The 8,864-nt window shown below is 42.7% G+C and overlaps 1 protein-coding gene across 3 annotated transcripts in view; it reads right to left on the reverse strand.

Moving 5' to 3' along the window:
* Positions 1–8,864, reverse strand: part of Pik3c2g (phosphatidylinositol-4-phosphate 3-kinase catalytic subunit type 2 gamma) — a 295,422-nt gene that overhangs the window by 93,815 nt on the left and 192,743 nt on the right. The window lies entirely within an intron of this gene.

Genomic DNA, 8,864 nt, shown 5'->3' on the forward strand with positions numbered 1-8,864 from the left:
TCTCTTTACCCAAAGAACCAAATGAAATAAAATGTTTTTAAAACAAAATCAAAATCAACTTCCCCCAGCCAAATATTTTTAGAAGAAATAATGATTTCAATTCTACTTGCACACCTACGCATTGCATTTTACCAGACTCTAAGGTGGCACCTTTGACTTTCAGAAGGGTGCTACCACTGGGCACCAGAATAAGAATACAAACGTTGGCCAATGGAATAGGATTTGCAACACTGTAACAAACCTATCCAATTGGCAACTGTGGCAAAATCGTTTCTTAATGATATTGTGAAAGCAATTCAAAGGACAAGAGGTAGCTTGGGATACAATTCGGTATTCATAGACATACATAGAAACTTCGATCTAAACTTCATACTTAAAAGCAAAAACCAACTAAAAATATAAATCCCAAAGCTATAAACTTGTCGTAAAAATAAGAGAAAGCTTTGGGACTGAGGGCTAGGTCCATCATTTCTGGAATTAAGCACGTTATTAACATTAGCAAAAACCAATGTCAATAGGATGCATAGTCAATCAGAAGTTATGGAAAACGGTCATTGAAGGTGTTATAGACAACAAATAATTAGCATGAAGAATATAAAAGTATTCTCACATTTCAATAGTTTAAAAAGTCAAATGATATAATTAGGAAGCAAAGATCTTAAGAGACGTTTCATGAGTATGTGAAGATAATCAATAAACACATTATTTTCCTGTATGCAGATCAGACCTACAATGAAAAAGTAGAATAGCACACTTAGCCATATGAGTAAAAACATGAGAAGAATGGGGAGAAACCGAACTCCTCATGCTGTCTGGTAGTGTATGTCACATGTCCCACTTTTGGCACATTATTTTCATTTCCAAAAAAAAAAAACCTATTTGTCTTCAGCTTCTTGAAATCCACAGCAATATACAAGCACGGGTAACCCAAGGGTCACAGCCCTGGCCCTTTATCTGAGAAAGGACAACTTGGGATTCACGAGCTCCATACATGAGTTGTTCACAGTAGCTTAAGGGATCCAGATGTCCTTCAACGGATGAATGGCTGAACAGACTGCACTACACTCAGAGTGTGGAAATGTTATTTGTCAATCAAAAGGCACAGCTCTGAAAACAACGGCTTGGATCGACTCTCCCGAGAAACTATAGTACAGCAAAAGAGTAAAAATAGAACCTCAGTACATTTCAGATTATTCTATTTATATAACATTCTAGACATCCCAGACCTGCAGAAATGAAGAATGGATGGAAGTCTGTCCTAACATAAAGAAGAAGTAGGGTTGTGGACTGGAGGTAATCAGGTGTATTTTGATTGTGCCACCTTTGGTACCTTGTGACAAATTATAATTCTACAAGATGTTACCATTGGTAGAACTGAATGTGCATGCAAGATCTCTTTGTCTTGTTTATTATAATCATATGTAAATCTACAACTATCTCAAAAGATATTATTAATCTTTTTATCGAATTATCTGGATGCAGATGAAAACATAAGACGTGAGAGAAACAAGACAAGAGGGAGTCTTAGAGAAGCAAGCATTTGATGGCTTAGGGGAAGGAAGCCATTCTGGAGTAGACCCTGAGAAGGCCTTGCAGAAGGCTGCAGAAGGGGCGTTTCTGAGGTAGTGTGATGCCTTCAAGATGGCATCAGTTACACTGTTGACTGAAGGGACTTATGTCAGCACAAGACACCCCAAGACCAAGATTTTAGCACAAAGGAGATATATTTGCCCCAGACAGACAAAGGGCATGGAATAAGAGAAAGACAAGGGATAGAGGGAGAAGGGGAAGGAGCCAAGGGAGAGGGGAGAGGGGTGTTTGTCTTAGGGAGGGGGCAACAAAAGACTGCCTCTGGATAGAGAGTGGGCAGCCATGACATGGTCTGTAGGCAAATGTCAGTCTATAAAGGTAATCGGGGAAACCCCGTGTTAGAATGAGTTGGTTCATTTTGATTGGGCATGTTAATTAGGTGAGCCAAAGGGGGCTTTTGATTACTGGATGTCATCAATACTTTGATAGCTGCACCTTGATGATCAGCCTCGGAAGAACAAAACTAGCTTTAGGAATTTAGGAGGTAAAAGTCTAGCAGGTTTTGTTTTAGCAAAGGCAGAGGGAAGAGAAGGGTGAGGCCTGCAGAACCATTGTTGCCAGGCTCGGGCTGCCTAGACCCCGTCACTGAGACCTGATAAGCAGGTAAGAAGGAGCATGTGTCATATTCAAACCAGCACAGGTTCTATCAAACGATAAAGAATACATCCCATGTGATAAGCTTACAAAATGAATAGTAGGGTGGAGAACCCACAGGAAACATTTCCCGGAGGGAGCTGAGCACAGCACGAGGCCTGCGGTCTGTGGAACAAAGTTATTTGACCTTTGAGGACTCAGTTTATCCAAAAAGATGATTTGAATAGTAATGGGCAAATGTGCAAGGAAAACACGGTTGCTGAGACTACAACGGTCATCGGAAGAGGAGAGGTGCACGGAGCTGAAATGTTTGTTTAAGAGGGAAACGAGGAGGTTGTGATGTTAGTAAGTGTGGAGAGCTTACAGTCCACAGTGAAGCCTCTCTGTTGGGATGGGTTTGCCTTCTCAGTGCAGTGGGGGTGGGGAGGAGTTGGTCTTCTAATTAGAGCACCACAGGTGAGAGCACAGATGTGTTGCAGAGTGAAAGGGCAGGGTGGCCACAGGACTGTAGCATCACTGAACGACTTGAGGTGGTGATGGGCTGGCTGTGCAGTGCTCCATTCTAGCAGTGCAGGGCTGTTGGCTTCTGACAAGCTTCACCTCTGCCACCCCATGGCTACTCACAACAGAGATAGACCATTTCTCTCTCCTTCTGCATCCAACCCCTTCTGTGAGTCTCTTTTTCTCTCTGTCTCTCTGTCTCTCTGTCTCTCTCTGTGTCTGTGTCTGTCTGTCTGTCTGTCTGTCTGTCTGTCTCTCTCTCTCTCTCTCTCTCTCTGTGTGTGTGTGTGTGTGTGTGTGTATGTGTGTGTATGTGTGAATGTTTCTTTACCCCAGGGATCAAACTCAGACTACCAGTCTTTGTAGCAAAAATGTCCTTACCTACTGATTACTTATTCAGCCTAGCAATCTTTACAACAGAATCTTAATCACTGCTTGAAATCTCTCCACTGTCACACACCCTCGGAATAATTAGTTGTTCAGTAACTTTAAGCAATTCCCATTAAGGGTAACTGGTAAAGAATATGTAGTATCTTAGTCTACTTTTCCATGATTTTCTTATTAGGTTTTGCTAAGATACCACGTTTCAATGATGCCTTTGGGCCTTGGACTATAATATAGATACAGCAGCAAGGCATACCTGGCTGTCATTGAAATTTGTTTTTATGAATTTCAAATGTGTTTGTCCTCAAGAAATACCATGGTAACAGTAGTGTCACCCTTGCAGTGTAATGGCCCCGGTTGTAAATGGGGAGTTAAGGGAATGGACAGAGCGCACTGATGGTAACAATGAAGTGTGACTACATGAGGTGCTGTATCCTTAAACGTGTGCTTCTGCTTGCTGAAATTCCCTTTACATACACATGCCCACACTCAGAAACTAAAGGGCTCCCGTTTCATTGAACACTGCGTATCCAAAGGTGAGCACACACATGGGGGTTATGATATGGAACGTATGTGGAGGTCGGAGGACAACTCGAAGAAGTCAGTTCTCTCCTTCTATCGTGTGAGCCCCGAGCTGACACTCAGGCTGTCAGGCTTGATAGAACACATGTTGCCCACTGAGCCATCTCTCCAGCCCTTTAGAAGGCTTCCCTTCAAAGACAGCAAACATGAATTATATTAGGCACAAGAATTCCAGAAGCACCGTTCTCAAATGTTAAGTCATGTCGTCTAGATAATACCATTGGGCTTCACTTCAATGATGTAGGGTGGTCTCTGGTCATTCTAAAGTCTATAGACTAGTCTGATGTTTACGTCACACATCCTAGGAATTACTATTTCTACCCATTTAATGCTACTATTGCAAAAATAAAAGCAGTGTAGAGTTCTGCCTGCTTTGCATTAAACAGGAAGAGGCACATGTCAAAGAGTGTCACCCTGGCTACTTCCACGCCATTTTCCACAGTTCAGACATCCTGTAAAGCATCTGATTTCAGGTTTTAAATGTATGGGTTTAATACACATCACGATGATAAATATGTGAGGAATGTAACATCGGGCACTAACCAAAGAAAGTTCCACCTGTCCCACGGCAGGGGAGAGCAAGCTCTGTTGGGATCGGTGAGAACTGGGAGCTTCATGGTACCATCCAATGGTTATGTTGCCAATGACTGGCACCCTTGCACACACTCTAACAACTGCGACTACTCTGCCTTTGTTCGCAAAACAGAAAGTAATGGCGTTTGCCTTAAACGTTTTTTTTTTTTTCCTTGTCTCGATTCATGAAGCTATCGTGTCAAATGCGATGGAAGCTTTCAAGGCTATTTTTGACCATTGTCAAAGAGTACAAGCCCACATTCCATGATGTAGAATACATGCTTTGTGCCCGTATCAAAGCCACAACAATCTGCAGGGAGCTACTGGCTTCAATACCGGTGATGGAGTCAGGGAGGGTAGAGCTAGATGGAAGTGCCAGGCTCCCAGACAGACTTACGACCATAGACGTGTGTCTGTTGGGATCTATGAGCAGCGCAGTGCTACTTCCTTTACTGGGGAGACTGATGAGAGTCAGCAAATGGATGCACAGGGAGACTTCAGTCTCGGGATTGAAAGATTCGAGTGTCTGAATGATAGATATACTTGGTCCTCGAACTGAGATTCAGGACTGGGTAATGTGACACACTTCGTCACTATTATCAAGATTGGTTTTATTGCTTCTGTGAAGTTGAAATGTTTTGGTCACCGAGAGATACCATAGGCACATTGAGATGTGCCATTTTAAAGATGTCGTCTGAAAGCTGTACACTTCTCTAATCACAATGGCACCATTAGCGTGGCTACAAATGGCTTTGGTGCCCTCGGGATGCTTAAACGTACCTTTTCCTTGATATCACAAATGACCTACATTCCAGAAAGCATATTTTCCTGCCCAACAGAAGGAACACACGTCTCTTGTCTAATATCCTTGAGTTAATTGGGAAGGCAAATCTGGAGTCTCCATTGAGTAGGATAGAACTTTGTGTAATTAGGCAGCGCGGGAAGGCCACACATGAGCAATATAAGCACAGTGTCAATGTGAGCACACAATTACCGAATGAGCACGGAAGCCCATGAGATCGGCAGACTCTAAGCAATTATCAGCGGAGGAGCGCTTCAGTAATAATTTCCTAAATGCAAAATGTTTCCCCTCCTGTCTTGACTCTTGGACAAGCACTGTTAGTCCTCGGTCTCCTGGAAGTCCCCGGTCTTTAACTGTTTAGTAACTTTAGGTACTGAGTCAGGAGCTCCCTTGAGGCTCAGCACATCCTGTCTTTTGTTAGAAAGGTGGTATGCAAAGCAGCGACCTCTGCAAAACAGGCCCTCTCAATATGTCTGTGACCCGCATTTATGGTGAGGCAGGACTTAGGAAGGGCCAGAGACTGAATGGGTCTTCAAATTACTGTGTTTTCCTTGGAGTCCTAGGTAAGGAAAGTGCACGGCCATGATTTCCATGGACTCCTGGTACTTGCTGGGATCTAGAATTGGCCTGTGTGTGAGGATGAGTTCATTAATGCTCTAATGTGTCGGTGAGAGTTTGAAAGTAGGTGGGTCTAAATGGTCAAAAGGGAAAAACAGAGATGAGCCCAAGTCACTCCTGAAAGCATTTCTACCACTTGTAGGTGTGGTCTACAAGAAATAAGACTTAGTATTTCCTATTAAGCTCAACATGGAGTTGTTCACCCAGAATGAGACACATGGCATTTTCTCCTTCATCCCCTCCCCACTCCTCTCCCTCCCTCCCCTTCTCTTTCCTCCCTTCCTCCTACCTTCCTCCCTCCCTCCCTCCCTCCCCGTCTTCCTCCCTTCCTTCCTCCTTGCTTTCCTATGGTGGGAATTGGATGTGTGCTATACACATATTCCACCATGGCGCTGTATCCCCAGCTCCTGCTTAAATTCTTTACTACGCTCACTTTAGAGGCACGTTTGTAGACTTTCCTTAAAGACTAGACTTAGAATGAGGGCTAAACAAGGCTGACAGTGAGAGGTGCATTGATCCTTAGCCAGGAAAAGAAGGTAGCACAGGTGACAGGTGTGGCCTGCAGAAGGCAGCAGGACAGGACGATCAGCCTGTATCACTCTCTCTTCTCTCTTTTCTGTTTGTCCTCAAACTTTTCCCAGTCAACCCATGTTTCTTTTTTAAAATGAAAACCTTCAGAATTTTCTTCTCAAAGAAAATTAATTTATGAGTTTATATCCTATGCCAAATTCCATGCTATAATTATTCCCGTTATGGCTCATTTCTACCTAGTGATTAGTGATGCCATTAGGGACATTGTTGAGAAGCAGTACCTAGAATGGGCTTTTAAGCCTTGATGACATGTGCCAAAAATGATACCACAGGATAGGAAGGACTTGCTGGAATACATTACCACCCATGTAGTATATATTTACATATATTAAATTGGTTAATCTTCAGACAAAAGTCCACATTATAGATGAGAAAACTGAGGTATAGAAAAGGAACTTACTATTGCATGTAAAGTATATGACAGCTGTAGGATCAAACACTGTCTTTTACACACACACACACACACACACACACACACACACACGCACACACACACCTGAAAATACACACATGTATCCCCAAAACACACACATATAAACAAACACACACCTACATACCTTGAAAAACACACACACACTCACATACACACAATCACACATGCATATGCCTCAAAACACACACACACACACACACACACACACACACACACACACACACACAAACACACAACCCAGAACTAACTGCTCAGGGTGGCATCACCCACAATACACTGGGCCTTCCTTCACAAATTATCAATCAAGAAAGTGTCCCACAGACAAACCGCAGGCCATTTTGATGGAGGTATTTGCTAAGCTGAGGTACTTCTTTCTCAGGCGACCTTAGTTTGCATCAGGTTGATGACAAAAACTAACCCGTATACCCTCCACAATGAATTATTGGCAACTGATGGATTCTAGGGAAGGGACAGTCATTGTCTACAGTGCGGTACCAGATATTGAGCTCTTAAGGCTCAAATGGGTTGTTCCAATAGCGTGGTCACACAGAGTAACCAGTTAAAATTAATGGGTCACAAAACAAAGCAAAAAAATGTATAGATGTGGGAAAGGAACCTATAGGGAGACCTGAGCAGGGCTGACAGGAGTGCAGGGATATAAGAGGAGGTGGGTAGTAGAACTAAAAAGAATGAATTCTATCCATCTTGAAAATGTCAAAGAAAATCTTTGGGGAAAATGAGTTAGAGGAGCAATTGTGGTTGCAGATGGAGTGCTTCTTTATTTCTTCTGCCTTATAAGAGGAAGTTATCAACAAGGGGTGGTCACATTCAAGCCTGATGTTATTACTGCAGTCTCTCTTATACGATGAAGAATTAACTATCATTGTTACCAAAGAACTGACTGAAGAAGTGATTGTGGGTGCACGATTTCGTAATCACTTTTATTTATGACTTTGTTGGAGAATATGGAGAAACAATGATTGAGCAATACTTCAAAAGAAAATCCAGTTGGCTTCAGGAAGTCGGGAGATTCCTCTTTATTTCCACTGTAGGGATTAAGCAAGAAGTCTCCAGAATCCTTAAGCAATCTTGGGGCTGTGATGCCCTTTGATTTAATCTGCTGGTGTCAATCCTTTTTAATCTTCCAGTTATGTTGATTAAAGGGGAGCCCTTGTTTGTGTCCAGGATGTGAAAGCCTTCCTGTTCACTGTAGCAGATCTGTGTTTGTTTGCTCAGAAGGCAGGTTGAGACGTCTGTTTCCAGCAGTCTCAGCTCAGGGGAATCTTCTAATTTCTTTGTCTCCCCGGACTCTCCCCGCCCCCTTGCTACATCTTCATGGACTGTTCATTGACCCCCATACCTCTGTCTTCTCTGAGAAACCTCTTTAAAGCAGCATGCATGCGCCAGGCATTTTCGCCCCAAATATTTGCTTTGTATTTCCTATGAGAAGTTCTTATTTTCTTCTGCCGTGTCTTTGTTTATTAGTTTAATATTGCTTTTAGTTACTTTTCTCATTACCTTGACCAAATACCTGGAGAAGTTTATTTTAACACTCAGTAGAAAGGAATAGAGTTTATCGCAGAGGCTCAAACATGATGGCCAGAGTTGTGTAGAACCCCTCTACAGTCAGGAAGTGGGGACAGAGAGCACACAGTGGAGAGAGCACAGAAAACCTTAACTACCTCTGCCTCCATGACCTCCTGAAGGTCCCAGAACCTTATAAATAAGAGCCATCAGCTGTAGATCCAGATGCAGGAGCCGATGGAAGGCTCTTTGCACTCCAACCACAACAATGAAGGAAGCCAGGGTTGTACAGCGGTTTAGCCTGCCACGCATAATCCCTTGATTGCTGGTCACTCACTAAGCGTGCGAGGAGTAATTCAAGACGAGGTCAGGTTGGACAGTTGGCTGATTGTATTATGTTTAAGATGTAGGTGGTTATCCCCTACAGGCAACATACCCAATGGATCAAAACCATCGATTCATGTATAATTTCCCAAAGTTTATGAGAAAACAAAAATATTAGTTGAAACGATTAGTTGGAATAGATTTAGTAACCCATGGAGTAAGGCCAATTTAGTTTCTTAACATCTTGAAGAAGCTCTCTTCTGTTAATAATTTACTGAAAAAGTCTTTTCTTATTAGACTTCTATTACTGTGGGGGATTTGACGCAAGTTATTTGCTAGGCCTCTTTG

This window comes from Rattus rattus, chromosome 6 (genome assembly GCF_011064425.1).
Source record: "Rattus rattus isolate New Zealand chromosome 6, Rrattus_CSIRO_v1, whole genome shotgun sequence".
Taxonomy (NCBI): Eukaryota; Metazoa; Chordata; class Mammalia; order Rodentia; family Muridae; genus Rattus; species Rattus rattus.